Source organism: Mustela lutreola, chromosome 14 (genome assembly GCF_030435805.1).
Source record: "Mustela lutreola isolate mMusLut2 chromosome 14, mMusLut2.pri, whole genome shotgun sequence".
NCBI lineage: Eukaryota > Metazoa > Chordata > Mammalia > Carnivora > Mustelidae > Mustela > Mustela lutreola.
The window spans coordinates 38,622,296-38,639,147 of record NC_081303.1 but is presented as its reverse complement, the minus strand read 5'-3'; the positions used below and the strand labels follow the sequence as shown (position 1 = coordinate 38,639,147).

General features: G+C 41.2%; 1 protein-coding gene and 1 pseudogene across 5 annotated transcripts in view; one reads left to right on the top strand and one right to left on the bottom strand.

The window, feature by feature from the left end:
• DISP1 (dispatched RND transporter family member 1) overlaps positions 1–16,852 on the top strand; it is a 174,715-nt gene that overhangs the window by 57,885 nt on the left and 99,978 nt on the right. The window lies entirely within an intron of this gene.
• LOC131815393 (U6 spliceosomal RNA) lies at positions 9,379–9,475 on the bottom strand (annotated as a pseudogene).

Genomic DNA, 16,852 nt, shown 5'->3' with positions numbered 1-16,852 from the left:
CCAATTTTGGCCAACACACAGAGGCTCCCAGGCTTATACCCACCCCCCTTTCTCCACCCTCAACAGGTGAATGGAGGATCTCTCTTTAGGGAAAAAAAACAGTTCTGCCATTAATATACAGCTACTGCTTATGTCTCTGCTGTCTCTTAACTTGGACAGACATGCTGGAGGAAAGTCTCTCACATGAAAGAAACTAAAACAGACAGGAAGATTTAAAAAAGAATTTGAAAGGAGCAGAATCAATAAAAGAGCAAAAGACATTTGAAGGAAACTGTAATTAAAATCCTCAGTGGATTAAAATCCGCTGTGTCTGTGGAACAACAAGGGCTCCAGAAAGGATCATTCACGGAATAAATAGGGCTCTTGGATATTGGAAGATTATTAATTCAGTAGAAGGTCTGGGACATCAAATGGAGACTATCTTCCCCAAAATAGATTTCAGCAGGCAGGGAGGCAGACAATAAAGTGGGAATGGAGGTAACAAGATGCAGCTAGAGGGAGCCGGCCTGGTGTTTGCTGGGCAGGTGGAGGTATAGGACCCCAGCAGGAGGAGCTCCAAGATAGACAGGATGGACAGGACAAGAGGAGGTGCAGTATGGACAGGACAGGAGGAGGTACAGGACAGATGGGATGGACAGGACAGACAGGACAAGAGCAGTGTCATGATGGGCAGGGCTGTCAGGACGGACAGGACAGGAGGAGCTCCAGGACAGGTTTGGGGGGACCGCTGTTGTCCAGGCTTGTGTACTTTAGACTCTAGATCCCATGAAGTTGGGAGTTGTTTGCTGTCCTGTGTACACATGTCACAGGCCTGGAGGTGTTGTCACTGAATCATCTTGTATTAAGAAGATGAGCAGAAAAGTAGGAGGCTGCAGATTAGAAGGAAACATCTTGTCAAGAGAGGAACTGTGATCATTGTTCTATAGGTGATTCCTCTGGGAATAATATTGAGGTACTATTTAGTTCTAATGTGAAAAGTGCTGATTTAGCAAACAGGTGTGATTTCCAGAGAAGGGGGAGGGATGCTCTGGAGAGCTACATTCCTATCGCCTGTGTGAAGTCCATACGTAATGCCTGAAAGACTTAAAAAGCAGGGGGTGCCTGGCTGGCTCCATCGATGGAGTGTACAACTCTTGATCTTGGGGTTGTGGGTTTGAGCCCCACGTTGGGCGTGGAGCCTACTTGAAAAAATTTGCAAAGCAGTTATGAACATGTGAACTGCAGGTAATGAATGAGGAGAAGGTGTAGGGGAAGCAAGGAGGGGCAGGGGACCACTTTCCCCCCAATATGGGCCCTGTAGAACTACTTTTAAAACTATGTAAATAGGTTGTTTTGATAAAAGTAAAAATTAAATTTCAGATATTTGATGGAACCAAGGACTACTCATTCCTCCACTAAGGTCACAGTTGTCACCAGAGTGTGGCTGTCCCTAGGCCAAGAAGCCCTCCCTCTGGGACAGTCCCATGTCTTATTCTCTCTGTTTCTGTCTTTGCCGTCCTGCCTTCTGAATTACTGTGTACTTAAGAGACCTTAAGACAGTCAGTTCCATCACAGGCCAGTGAGTGGCTGGGAGCATTCTGCCCCTGGTTCTTGGTTTCTCTTGTGGTGACTTTGCGTTTATGTACCAAGGCCACCCCTTATGAGCCATTGGTAGTAATTTTATTGTAACCTCGAATTACTGATAGCACATTTCACTCTAGAGAAGCCTGCTAGTGCTTTGTTATTCCATCCATTTACGTATTCTAGACCAGAAATTCTGTGGAATCAGGGATTAGGTTGTTTATCATTAAGTGCCTGTCATACTCCGTGCACATGGGAGATCTTCAGACGTTTGACCAGAGTTCTCTTACACCATGAAACACAGGTTCATGTAGCAATTAAGTAATCATGTAGTGATTAAGAGCTTGGCTTCTGAGTCAGATGAGCCTGGATTTGAATCCCATCTCTGTCACATCCTGGCCTGGTCCCCTCCTCTGAATTGGGAGGCAGAGACCCCGCTCAGCACTCAGCATGGGCCAGAGACTGCTCATGGTGCTGTTTCTGCCTTTCTGTGTGGCCACCCCTTGGCTTGGTCTGGTTATGAAGTCAGAACAGCTCAGCACGTATTCATGACTCTCAGCACAGCTTTTCAGACGTCCTTTGCGTGGATGTCTGCACCCACCTCTTGCTAAAGTACTCTCCCTTGACTTCCAGTCCTTCCCAAACATTCCACCTTCTCACCATATGGTGTTCTTGATCATCATCCTACTGTTCTTCCAAAATTCATTCACCATAGTGAATGATTAACTTGGCGTTTAAAAATAATATTTGTTAGTAAAGCCACACTCCCTGAATTCCCTAGTAATGTTGTTGTAATATAGATCATGTACAACAGAAATATTTTTAAAGCAAAAATTCTGTTTCTCAGGAGACAGATATTTATTTTTAGGAATGTTTATTATCGAACTTCTAGTACAGCAGGGAAAATGTTCACGTCCTTCACAATATGCTTTCCTCATGAGGTATTTTGGGTACATTAGAAGAGAAGAGTAATAAGATAATTTTAGGGGTGTCTGACTGGTTCTGTCCATAGAGCATATGGCTCTTGACCTTGGGGGCATGAGTTCGAGCCCCATGTTGGGTGTCAAGATTACTTTAAAAAATAGAATCTTAAAAAAATGAAGATAATTTAATCATTTGTTTTCCTGAAAGGCTGAGCAATCCTTTCAACACTAAGCTGTCCTCAAGGGTAGGAATCTATGTTCTTTTCATCTTTGTCCACTGTGTGACTTTTATAAAGTCTTAACTGTCAGCCGAAGGACTACTTTCATGAGTGGATTAACTATAGTGTTTTGTTTGTAACTTTTTATTCTGGTATAATTTTGAACTTAAGAGTTAACAAAATTAGTACAAGGAAATCTCATATACTGTTTTTCCAGATTTACCAATTGTTTACCAAGTTTTCATTTTTTTAAAAGATATATTTATTTATTTGAGAGATAGATTGAGTGTGCTCGCATGTGGGGGTCTGTGCAGAGGGAGAAGGAGAGAGAGAGTCCCCAATCAGACTCTCAATGATCAGGAAGCTCAATGTGGGCCTTGATTCCAGGGTCCTGAGATTGTGTCCTGAGCTGAAGTCAAAAGGCAGAACCTTAACCAACTGAGCCCCCTGGGTGCCCACATCTTTAATTTTTTATATATGCATAGTGTTTTTCTGAACCATTTGAGAGTAAGTTGCCGCCATCATGCCCCTTTACCCCTAAATATTTCACTATGTAATTCCCAAGTAGTCCATTCTCTTTTAAAGTGCCATTGTCTGTATTTAGCCTTGATACACTGCTGTGCTCCCCTGTAGTCCACGGTCTCGTGCTGTCTGGTACAGCCACTTCTTTCCGGTCCAGAGTCAGATGGTCCACGTAAGCCTCGTGTCCTCCTTTAATTCAATCTGAAGCAGTTCTTTAATCTTTCTTTACTTTCTTGACCTTTGAAGAGTAGAGTTCAATTATTTTGTAGAGTAGTCCTCAGCTTGGGTTTGTCTAATGTGTCCTCATGATTCAGTTGGAGTTTGCTAGTTTGGGCAGCAAAGCCAGAGAAGGGATGTTGTGCCGCCTTCGTATCTCCTATCGGCAAGTACATGATGTCAAATACAAATACACTGATTTGTCAGTCCGTGAGATTGTGTCCACCAGTGTTCTCCACTGTAAAATGATTGTTCCCCCTTTGTAATTAATATGTAATTTGTGGGGAGATGCTTTGAAACTATAAATACCTGGTTCCTCATCAACCTTTCACTCTACAGTCACTGCGTCCATCCTTCCAGCCTTCCCTATTTGTTAGTTGGTATTATGCTCTAAGAAAGAGTTTCCCCTTCTTCCTTTTTAAAATTTATATTCATTCAAACTTATAAGGTTCTTACTTTATTCAGAGTTCTATTCCTTACAGTCATTAATTATTCTGATGCTTGAAATTATTCCTGCTTTGGTCTGTGGGAGCCCCTACCTACTAACTGTTACTCTGACCTTTGGAAATGTCTTCATCATTCTTTGAGAATTTCATACTTCTTGGCGTAACAAAATGTTTTAAGTTCTTCGTGTACTTTCTTTTCCCCAGCCCTGGACTCGGCCTTTTTATAGGTTGTCTTGGTTCCTTTTTGTGAAGAATGGTGTTGTAAAGGCAAGATCTGGGTGCTTGGCATGCACGTGGCTACTAATTTGTTGTTGACGTTAGATCCTGTCAGGTCTCAGATCTCTCGTACTGAACCAGGGACTATGTGTACCTGTGTGTGTATAACACACCTCTGTGTCTGAATTAAAGCTCTGTATCTGAGTGAACACTTGACATCATTGCACTTCAAATCCAGCAGCCCATGATTTGTTCTAGTCATAGGATGTTTGTAACTCCAATAGGGGAAACCTGACTCTGTGATACTTTTCTGTGTCACTAGTATCTTGTCCAAGTCTTTGGCATTGAGTGGTAAATCCATGGTTTAAGGATTTGGATGAATGAATGAGTAAATACAGTCATTACAGTGTTATCTCTGTATATATTCGCACTGCTGTGACCAATATTTGGCATGAGGTAGATGGTAAATAATTTTGTTGAACAAGTGGTTCTTTCCTCTCTAATATCTTCCTATTTTATTTTAAACCAGCTGAGATAGGACTCCATATAAGTATTCTTGATTTGTTTTTTTTGTTGTTGTTTCTTTAATATTTATTTATTTATTTATAGAGCATGAGTGGGAGGGGCAGAGGGAGAGGAAGACAGACTCCCAAGTAGACTCTGAGCTGAGCGTGGCTCAATCCCATGACCCCAAGATCATGAGCTGAGCCGAAACCAAGATTGGACACATAACCGACTGAGCCACTTAGGCACCCCAATTACTCTTGATTTTTGCCATTTAAAGCTTGATGCAGAGAAATTATTCAATTAATAGGAACAATCGTTTTCCAGTAAGAAAAAGTCATAAATAAAAATAAAATTACTCTGTAAGAAAAACAGTTCTTTTATTTGAATAACCTCAGATTTGGGCAGCACCATTGAAAAGGTTCCTGTTTTTCTAATTACAGAAATTGTAGCTTGCAGAGTCTGGCACATTTTTCTCATTTGTCAGCTCTACAACTTGAAATAAGTTTTTCATCTGAATTCTATTCCTACACCCTCGCTGTCAGACAAAAAGAATTTCCATGTCATTTGGGCTTGTTATTAAATAAGAAAGAATGCTTGAAGATAACGTATGAATAAGTGATCAGAAATCTCTGATAACCTTCAGACTCATTGCCAGCTATATTAACTATGAGTAATCTGGGGGTGGGGGGGACAGTGGAGTTTCATTGACCTATGCCCTCAAATGTTGTAGATTTACAATTTAGGACAACCGTTAATGATGTTCCTTCATGAAGTGGATTTTTTTCCTTAAACTTCAGGAAATGCCTATATTTGTCTTGATATAATTAAAACTAAGTAACTCCTTATTCTATAAACTCTTATTTTATTCCTAGAAACTTGTTTAAAAAACTACTTTATTCTTTTTTGTATTTGCTTTTTCTCTTTACCTGAAGGATATTAAGTGTAGCATATGCATTGTAACCTCTAGGATAGAATTCACAATGTAATTTCTAACGAGTCATGCTACCAGATACTTAGGAAGAAACAAGGGGGTTAGTTTTATGTTCAGTAGACTTTTCCATAGTTGGCTGGGAATTGACCATTTTCTGTTTTAAAGACGTTTTCTTCTAATATGGTTTCTTTAAACATTTACAGAAACCTTTTTTTGTCCCCATGCTTAAGAGTGGGGAATGCCAGGATTCTCCACCTTTTAAAACTAAGAAAAATCAAGACATTTAAACAACTTCAGTCTTGAAATCTCTTCCTATTTAAAGAAAAACTAAATAACAGTTTACATACTCTTTTCTAAGATTAAATGTTTGAAAGTAAAGTTTTTTGGATTTCTTTCTTTTGTTAAATTTTATTTTTTCAGTGTTCCAAGATTCATTGTTATCATCATCATTATTACTATTATTAATTAAAGAGGAAGAGAAAGAGAATGCATGCGTGCGACCAGGGGGTGGGGCAGAGGGAGATAGAATCCCAAGCTGACTCCCCACAGAGCACGGAACCTGACATAGGGCTCCACTTAAGACCCTGAGATCATGACCTGAGCTGAAACGAATTGATTGCTTACTGGACTGAGCCACCCAGGTGCCCCTGGATTATTACTTCATGGCGTAGGGAGAGGGGGGTGGGGCTTAAAGTGTTTTATCTTGCTTCCCTGCTGCAGAGACTGCTCTTGAGTCAGCCTAATATTACTAATTGACACACGGGCTCATGGTAGTAACTATTAGAGGCAGGTGTAATTGGCATATTTCCAGAAATATCTTTGCACTTATAGCACAAAGTTACTTTTTTTCTCTTTGAATTGTCACTTCAGGGTCCCCTGTTGGGTTTATGATAATGCAGTGCCTTCTTCAAGGAGTAGGCCCCCCAGGAACCAGATCAGCATGAGGACTGGTGGGAGTTACCCAGGAAAACTCATGTTTACCTCCGTGGGTCCGTGCTCTGCCAGCCCACCCATTCCTCCCCTTAAGCAGGAGGACATGGGCGGGGTAGAGGGTCCAGTGGGGGTCTTTTTCCAGGCTGGCCATTTTCCCCTCCCACTGCACCACCACCCCCCCCACCCCCGGCACAGCCTCATCTCTTGTCAGTGCTGGCTTTGTCTTCACTGCTTTCTCTCACAGGAGAACATGGCCTCAGAAATGGGATCCATGGGATCCATGCAGTGTTTTGCGGTTTGTTTTGTATTTCATTCTGTTTTATATGTTTTTGAGTGCGATAAACATCATGCAAATTAACATGCAGGTACATTTTCATTTCACTTGTGAACTAAAGGTACTCATGGGTGTGAAGTAATTCTTGTCACCCTTTCCTATAAATTTACAGTGAGCCAAGCCTCTCTTGCTGGTTGAAGTAAACACTAACTTTCCTTTCTGTGTTTGAGAATGCAGTAGAGAGGCCCCTGGGGGGGGCTCAGTCGTTAATCGTCTGCCTTTGGCTCAGGTCATGATATCAGGGTCCTGGGATCGAGCCCCATGTCAGGCTCCCTGATGGGTGGGAAGCCTGCTTCTCCCTCTCCACTCCCCTAGCTTGTGTTCCCTCTTTCGCTCTATCAAATAAAATCTTAAATAAATAAAAGAATGCAGCAGAGGGGTGCCTGGGTGGCTCAGTTGGTTGAGGGTAGGACTCCTGATTGTGGCTCGGGTCATGATCCCAGAGTTGTGAGATCAAGCCCTGCATGGGCTCCACATTGGGCATGAAGGCTGCTCAGGATTATCTTTCTCCCTACTTCTCTCTCTGCTCTCACTTGCTCACACACTCTCTCTCTCAAAAAAGAAAAAAAAAAATGCAGCAGAATATTTGTAAAAATTGACACCTGAGGAGCTGCTGGGTGGCTTAGTCATTGGGTATCTCAGGTCATGATCCCAAGATCCTGGGCTCGAGCCCCACATCAGGCTCCCTCCTCAGTGGGAAGCCTGCTTCTCTCTCTCCCACTTCCCTGCTTACATTCCCTCTCTCACTCTCTGTCCAAAAAAAAAAAAAAAATCTTAAAAAAAAAATGACACACAAATCTTTTAACAGAAGTATGTTGAAATTTAACTGAATCAAGTCTAGTGATGGAGGGACCAGTTTGAATTAGAAAACAGTCTGGGGTGCAGAACTGTAGGTGTGTGCCGTCCTAGCGGTAGGGGGCCACACCAGGGAGGCATGGGTCTTTCCCATAGTTGTGGCCCTGGAACAGCACAGTGTCTGCCCAGCACCCTAGACATGCTGGATAAAGATCATGTAATGAGTGAGTGAATCCTAAAGCTTTGGGGGTACTTTTGTGTTTTTTTAAGTGAAGAAACTTAATCTAGAAACTGAATGGCTGAGGTGGAAATACAGGCAAGTTCCCAGTAGCCATTCAACACTAACTACATTTTAAAAAAATTTTTTATTTTCAAGATCTGTAATAATTGGAACTGAGCAACATATATAATAACGTGAGATTTTTAGTTACTGCTTCAATAAAATGACCATTATAATTGTGATTAGCATATAAGTTTTAAATAGGTAATTATAATGTTCTTATGGAAATACTTAAATTTAAATACTTTAAAAAGTTTGCTTTCTTGAGTTGTTAAGATATGTGTTCTTTTAATATTGTTTCCACTGTTCATTTGTTAGTAAATCTTTGTGGGAGTTACACAAAGGTTCTTTTAGTAAATACCCTCTTTGGACTGTCATAAAGCCTGCATTCATTGAACAATATAGGATCATTGATTTTAGTGTGAAGGGACTAGAAATTATCTAGTTCACGCAGCTCATTATGTAGGGGAGGAAATGGCCCTTCGAATAGTTATGCAGCTTTTCAGTGTCACATTGGTGGCTCACCTGAAACTGGAAATCGAGTCTGGGGTTCATGGTTCTCTGTCTTGTGTATCTTTCTTATAACTAATAGACTTCTCACTACCCTGTAACATATTAGTGTCTTTCCATGCAGATTTATCTAGGCAGTATGTTAAATATATTCAAACAGGGGACAGTGAGGTATAGCCTTACCCGTAAAATTGGGATTAAGAAGGAGCTTTTCTGTCCTTCCTAGCGCTCCCGGAGTGTTGGATGCAGAAGGGGTTAATGAGAGGGAGGCCCACAGGGAAGGGTTTAGGGTGGTGAGCATTCATTCGGGAAGAATCTGAACATCCGTCAGGAGAAGGGAGTAAAGGTGTGGGCATCACAGAGACTGAATGCTCTGTGTTGTGAGAAAAGGTGTAGCAGGATATTAGTGGAAAAGGCAAGTTGCAAAGTAGTATGTATTATCTGATCAAAAATAAAATCCTGCACATGTGTGTTTATATCATATGTCTCCATATGAGGAATGTAGGGATATATACATGCACATACAACGTATATACATGTATGTTACATATGAGAGGTTTCTCTATCTGTGAATGTGCATGGGGTATGCGTTGTCTCCTGGAGTGGGATCTAGAAACCTTGTTGTTTCTTTTTTTGTTTATCATTAGATTGTTTAATTTGTTTCAAGAAGCATCTATTATTTTTGTTATGAAAAAGACCTAATAAATAAAAATTAAAATCAACCTATAGCTTTGTGTATTTGTGATTTTTAAAAAAAAAATATGGAATGCCAGGGGCACATGGGTGCCTCAGTTGACCATGTGACTCCTGATTTCAGCTCAGGTCACGATCTCAGGGTCATGAGATTGAGCCCTGAGTTGCACTGGGCAGAGCCTGCTTAAGATTCTCTCTCTCCCTGTGCATCCCACCACCCCAGCTCATGCACACATGGGCTCTGTCTCTCTCGCTCTCAAAAAAAAAAAATAATAATAAAAATAATAAAAAATAAAAAATACAGGCTGCTTCATAAGTTTCCATGTCATCTGTGCTCAGGGGCCATGTGATCTTTTCTGTATTGTTCCAATTTTAGTGTATGCGCAAACACTGATGTTTTTAGTAGTGTTGTGTGTGTGTGTGTGTGTGTGTGTGTGTGTAATAAACTTATAACAGTGAAATCAGTAAGTAAAATTTCCCATAGAAGAAAATCACAGATTATTACCTGGCTACTGATTGGCTCTGTTTGGATAATTTCTAATACACTGAAATTCTTCATTAGTAACATATACAGAAAGAACATCTTGAGGATAATTTTCAGATGTGCTTTCCCTAAGATCACATTTTTCAAATGCTTACATTGTTCATTCACATAATTTTAAGCATTTACATAATTCATAAGCTTTTGTATTTAGCATCAAACTGATTAAATAAGTATATTTACCAATAAAAGATGAATGTTTCCATGGGAAATCAAGGCTAATAAATTCTCATGCCCATGGTTTAGTGAAGACTCAGAACTTTCTTTTGTCAAGAAATGAGTTGCTTAGTGTACTTATAATTTTCATTTAAAAAGAGAACATGAACTTTTTGCATTTTGCAAATTTTCTTAAATTCTAAGGCTCTGAGCCTTTAGTAACCGAAACAAGTGCAGATAACCTTGTAATTTTCCAACAGAAGGGATGCCTCACTCCCAAGATGCTATTTGTTTGTTTTAAATCACAGGTACTAATAAAAGAGAAATATTTTTGAATGTAAATATTTACTGGAAGTGTGTTAGTCATAGGCCTCACGTAGCACTAAGAAAGCCATTATTCACATCGAACTTAAAAACTAGTCAATTTTAAAACTTGAAGAAAAATACCAGTCACAATTTGAGTGTACTTGGGGTGGAGACAACAAAATACTAACACATTTCTTGGCCAAGATCGGTGTGTATCATCAGTTGCTCTTGTGTCAGGCTTTTATGTTTTCATTAAAGTAGCACAAAATTAGTGTCTTTAAAAGACCATGAGAGTGGGGCACCTTTGTGGCTCAGTGGGTTAAGCCTTTGCCTTCTGCTCAGGTCATGATCCCAGAGTCCTGGGATCGAGCCCCACCTCAGGCTCTCTGCTTAGCAGGGGGCCTGCTCCCCGCCCCCCCCACCGCCTGCCTCTCTGCCTACTTGTGATCTCTCTCTCTCTGTCAAGTAGATAAATAAAATCTTAAGGAAAAAAAAAAAAGACCACAAGAGGATAGCCAAGACCTGAGCCAGCAGTGCCTGTGGACTAGGGTTCTTTAGAGCCTACTGGAATGAATGAATGAGTGAATGAATGGAATTCTTAGATTGTGTCTGACACAGAACAAATGTTTAATAAATTTCTTGATTTGGATACTCATTTTATTTCATAAACCTTACTCACTTGCTTTGTGTATACAGGGAGAGGTTTGGTTGATCAGTGTTTGTGGGACCAGAAAAGACTCAGCTTTCCGAGTATATAATGTGTTGTATCTTTAATCTTTAATCAATTAAAATGAAAGGAGTACCCACATGTTGGTGAGCAGATTGGCTCTTTCTGTGCATGGATTCCTCTGTGTACATGAACAATTTCACTTCTTAATGAGTAATGGAAGGATTAGGAGCACCAACTTCCCAGGCAATCAAAAGTTTCTATGTAACTTTTGACTCCAAACTTCACTACGAAGAGCCTACTGTTGACTGGGAAACCTTACTGATACCTTGTCAATGAGCACATATCCTGTCTGTTGTATGTATTGTGTACTGCACTCATACAATACAGGAAGCATTAGGAAAATCACAAGGAAGAGAACATACACAGTCATGTCCTGTAACATATGTGTAGGAGCAGACCTGTGCAGTTCAGACCTGCATTGTTCAAGGTCACCAGAGCCTCGGGAATTGCCCACTTGTACCAGAGGCAGAAAGAGGTTCATTGCAGCACTGTCAGCAGTTGTAAAATACCAGAACCCCTCAGTGTCCATCAAAGCGAGTATGTGAGTGAACTCTAACATCTCCACACTGTGGATTAAGCCTTAGCAGTTAGAAGGAGGAAGCAGAGCTGTGTGAGAGCAGGGATTGCAGAAGAAGCAGTGAGTCAACACTTGGGAGCACTGCACGTGATGTGACCACATTTACAGGAAGTTGAGGACTTGCATGATGGTACTCTGTTGTGTATGGATACATATGGAGCAACAGCCCAAGAAATACTTGCAAGTGAAAACCCCAGATTCAGGATAGCAGTCACATCTTTAGCATGAAGAAAGGGAAGAGGATTGCAGAATGTTCTGCAGGGGAATCTACTTAATATGGTGGGGGGGCAGATAAGACAGAATTTAAAGATGTCTATAAAGCTGGGATATGAGGGCATGGGCACTCATTATATCTTTTTTCTTTCTTATGTTTGAAATACTTTACGTGCACACAGATTAAAATAAGTACTTGGAGATACCATAAAAGTAGCAAGGAGAGAAAGACAGTGTGACCGCTGGAGTCAGAGTCATGGGTCTGCCCTCTCTGCTTCTTTGGACTCTGGCCCTCAGCTCATGGCTTTACCTCTCTGAGCTTGTGATCTCATCTCTAAAGTAAGGATAATAATACCGCGGGGCTCCTGGGTGGCTTAGTCAGTTAAGCATCTAACACTTGCTTTGAGCTCAGATCTCAGGGTCAGGAGATTGAGCCCCATGTCAGGCTCTGTATCAAGCATGGAGCCTGCTTAAGATTCTGTCTCTCTCCTTCTGCCCTTTCCCCTTCCCTTGGCTCACACACACACTCCCTTTTTCTGACAAAAAATAAAATAATTTTAAAAAATAGTGTCTCAATCCCAGTTTGTTAGGAATTAATAGCATCCCTAAAGTGCCTTTTATAGTTGTTGATGCAGAAATGCTAAGAACTGGGAGTAAGGTCTGAGCCCCAACAGACATCATCCTTGCCCTTACATCATAGGGGAGGTAGACCATCAGTTAATCACCCACACACATATAAATGACACCTGTAATCTGTGTCTTGAAAGACATGTGCAAGTGTAATTCCCTCTAATAGGGGATATTATGGACCACAAATTTGTGTCCCCTCAGATTCATTGTTGAAACTCTAATCCCCGGTGTGATGGCATTTGAAGATGGGGTCGTTAAGAGGTAGGTAGTTCTTGAGGGTGGCGTCCTCATGGTGGGATTAGTGCTCTAGTAAGAAGAGATGGGAGAGATCGTGTTTCGCCAGCTGTCCTACTGAGGAAACCAAGAAGGGGGCTCTCACCACAAGCCCTTTCTGGCATGCTGGTACCTGGATCTGGGACTGCCCAGACTCCAGAATGTGAGAAGTAAGTGTTTGTTGTTTGAGCCCCCCAGTCTATGAGTTTCTGGCTACAGCCGTGCAAACTGACTAGGACTGGGGCCGGAAGCTGGTTGGGGAGGTCCTAAAAGTCTTCTCTGACAAATGTCTTAGGGCTAGGCTTTGAAGAAAAAGAGCAGTGAAAAAGAGAGGGTGGTGTGGTCCAGCCCAAAGGCACAGCCCAGAAGTGCTGCTGGAGGGGGCACAGCCAGAGAGGAACCCCAAGGAGGCCAGCTCCAGGGGGAGGGACTGGAGATGAAGCTAAAAGGCACGAGTCAGATGTGTGGCCCTCTGAAGTCCCAGCTGGGTAAGTGGGGATGAGAAGAACAAAGAAAGATGCAGTTGGGTGGACTAGAGTGCCTGAACCAAAAACATTCTTGAAGGATGGCGTGGGAACAACTGTAAACAATGGGGGCATTGTTAGGAAGTCTTACACATTGATCTGCTGGAGGGCCCAGGGTAGTCAGAGTTCACATGGCTTTTTAGAAGATGAGAGCTGAGAGGTGGAAACTACATCCACAAGTCCGTGGGTAGTTTTTTGAAACATCTGTGCCATTGGCAAAAAGTCTTGGTCCTTACTCCCTTAGTCCTTTTTGCCAGTAGCTGTTCACCCTAAAGGTCTCCATCTTTAAATAGAATAGAGTGCTTTGTGGTGCACATTCCTAAGTTTACACTGTTACACAAACACAGAGTTAAAGCCTAAAATAAATAGTGAACAAATACCAAGGAACTTAACAGTGTTCTAAATAAATGGTTTGGGTCTAACCACTGTTACCAGAATGACCGTGATATTCTTCTCATTGCCACCCTCAGCTGAAGTGCCTATTAATACGTTCATGTTTGCAGTATTTTCCAACTTTCATGAGTTAAACACTTGTTGAGAGTTCACTGTGGCTAAAGCACCATGTAGAGTGGGTGATCGATGGACGAGTGTATTGGTTTGCTCTTCCTCGCTCCCAAGATCGCTTCCCTCTACCCGGCCCTGGCTGTGGAGCTGCTCCCCATGTCTCTGAGGTCATCCCCATGTCTCTGCCAGCAATAAAAGGCAGCCAGAAAGTGGGGAGAAGGTGTGAGCTGGGCCCCAGACACTGGTTAATTAGAGAACTAGATCTCGGTCCCCATGGATCACATTTAGAGATTGCTAAGGAACCAACTCATTTTGAAAACTGGCAGGTAATGGGAGAAGATCAAGGACTTCAGGTGTAGTTTAAGAAAATGGAGAAGCACAAAGATAAACATTTTTAAATAAACATTTGACAAAAACTTCATGCTGTTGATGGTTTGTCAGAATGAACATTCATGCCTTACTTGTGGAGTACGGAACACTTCAAGAGAATGGCTTTATCGTATGCATCAAGACTCCACTGCTGGGAGTCTTAAGGAAATGACAGTACACATGAAAAAGTAATGTATGAAGGTAATTCACTGAGATTTCTTAATTATAAAAATCAGAAGCAATCTAAATGTTATCAGGAATTTTTGAATAAATTATGAGGTATCACCGTGATAGAATATTATGCAACCATTCCAATTTATATTTATGAAGCTTAACTTGAGATCTGGGTTGTCCTATTAAGTGGGGAGGAAACAGGAGCACAATCCCAGCTCTGTTGTAAAAAGAGGAACATGGGCACATATATGGGTCTGGAAATATAGGCACTGGGATGTTGAGAGAGCATGCCGGCTTTGGGATTGTGGGTGATTATTTTATCTGTGTTCATGCTTTTCTGTGCCATCCAGTGTTTCTTCAGTATGCATGCACTACGTCCATCACCAGAAAGAGAGCAGACAGTATTTACTTAAAATAACTTCTGGGGCGATATTCCCATGGGAGGGAATGCAGACTGCCTTGGCCTTCCTAGCAGTCTAAGGCTGTTTGTTCCAGAGAAAGCACCTATGTTTTCCAAAGAGAGGGCAACACTTTTCCTGTCCAAACTACTGAGGGATTCCTGAGCCCTTCTGGGGGAAGTGCAGCTTTCCTGAGTGCGAAGAGGGGGCCGAGTACCCTTCTAGAAGAGCAGCAGGAGAGGGTGCTATACAGGAAATATGGTTTGAACTCATGTTACTTTGAGAACACTCACAGGCCTGCTGTGTCCCATGACAGGGAACTGCTCCATACCTTTTAGCACCATTGATGCAGAACCATTCCCATTGTTCACATCCACGGATTTTAAGGAAGGAACGGGAGATTCAGACAAGAGCTTCTGTCTTTTTTCTTTCTGAAGTTTTCCTTACAGTGGTGAGGGAGGAGCTGCATTTGTGGCTCCGTTATGGATTTATTGGCAGAGGCAGCTGACATTGGGGTATAATTTGAGCTTGTAAAATTAGCAACACGGTATTTTCAGTTGTTGTGCTCAAGTATTTTTACAGATCATGTACCTTTGGTTTTGGTTCAAAGGAAGAATACTACTTTGACACTCTTTAATTCTAGATTTTGGAAGGGACACAAAAGATGTTCCTATTTTGGAAAGAGTAGACAGGAACAGATTTTTGAGTGAGTACCTTCATATATATTTGTGTGGGTTTATGTATCCAACACGTGCTCATGAAATAAGACTATTTTACCAAATGAAAACATTTGATTAAAGGAAATTTTGAGGTGGGGACTTCAATAATTAACATTTAGAAAAACAGCTTTTCTTTCTTTTCTGTTGAGTTAGAACCTTGCCCCATCTTGAAAGGAAGTACTACATGAGCAGACAAGGAATTGTCTCATTTCCTTCTGAGCCTGACTTGGAGAATTTTTAGCTTCTCTTAATCTTTTCCATCATGGTCTCGTTACCGTATGTGTACATGTCATGAGATAATAAAGAATAAAATACTTGTACATTGCATATCATTTAAGATAAAATGCACATTGCCAATAAGTATAATGTTATTTTGCAACGATTTTTCTCATCTCTTTAGATTTAGCTTCTAAATTTAATTCCTCCTTGCAGATGTATGAATTTCTCTTTACTACTCTAGGGCCATTCCAATCATCTGCACCACAAAGGAACATTTTCTCTAACTAGTGTAGTAATTTGGGAATGGCAGGTATCTGGAGGACTCTAATAGCATGGCAAAAGGAGGAGATTGATGTCTGGTGGGAACTTGTCTTGTCTGCATTACATCTGAAAGCATCTTTGTCCGGTGAGGGAAGAAGAAATACTGCAAATTTGCAGGTTAATGCAAAGGAACTGAATTTTTCTCTTTATAACTTTGTAAATGGAGAAATTCTCTCTATGTTTCCTTTGTTGTAGTTTTACAACCTCCTATGTGTTCCTCTTTTACGGCATTTCCCATTTGTCTGACTTGGTTTTCCATGGAATTTGACAGAACAAAGAAAACAGTTTATATGGAATTACATAAATTCCTTATTTCTGTGACGGGCCAGTCTCACTGGACATAAATGATAATGGCAACAATCCTCAGCATAGAGGATCTGTACAGATATGCAGAAACTAATATCCGGTGGAGAAATTAAAAATATTGTCAGAGAAGATAAAAGTTTTCCAAGGGACTTTTTCAGAAAGAATGTCAAAGTCTGTCCCATGTAAAAGGCTTTCCTGAAATAGGTAAGATTATGCCTGGACCAGCCTTTGGAAAAGATATGAGTCCATACAGCAATTAGATTAGTGGAAGGATACTGTTAACTAAAGAAATGCCAGTTAAAATAAGGCAGGAGAATAATTTCATGTTTTTTAAACTGACATTTTCTTTTCTTTTCTTTCTTTTATTTTTTTTTTAAAGAAGAGGAAGCTCAGTCCTTGTCAGGTTGAAGGATGCAGAGAACAGCTTAAGCACCATAAATATGTTCATAGCCTCTGACCCAGGAATTCCAAGCATAAACATTTATCTTAAGAAAATAATTGAAAAGACTTAGACACAGCTGCAACAGAGACCAAGGGTATGCACGCGGACCAAGTGTTGTATAGAAACCTTATTTTTTCCACTTTGCAGATTGATTGTTTAGAGACAGACTGTGCAGGAGTTGCAAGACATAGTGGCTCAGCCACAAGCACGCACAGAGCTGTTAATTCTGCAGATAGACTCGTGCATGTGCTTGCACAAGGCTCAGTGGAAGTACAGCCATGGCTCCGGAAGTGGGCAGTGTAGAGAATCACGGTGCCAGAATATGGCGAACCTGGACAGTGTGCTAACTGTGCTTCCGGGTAGACA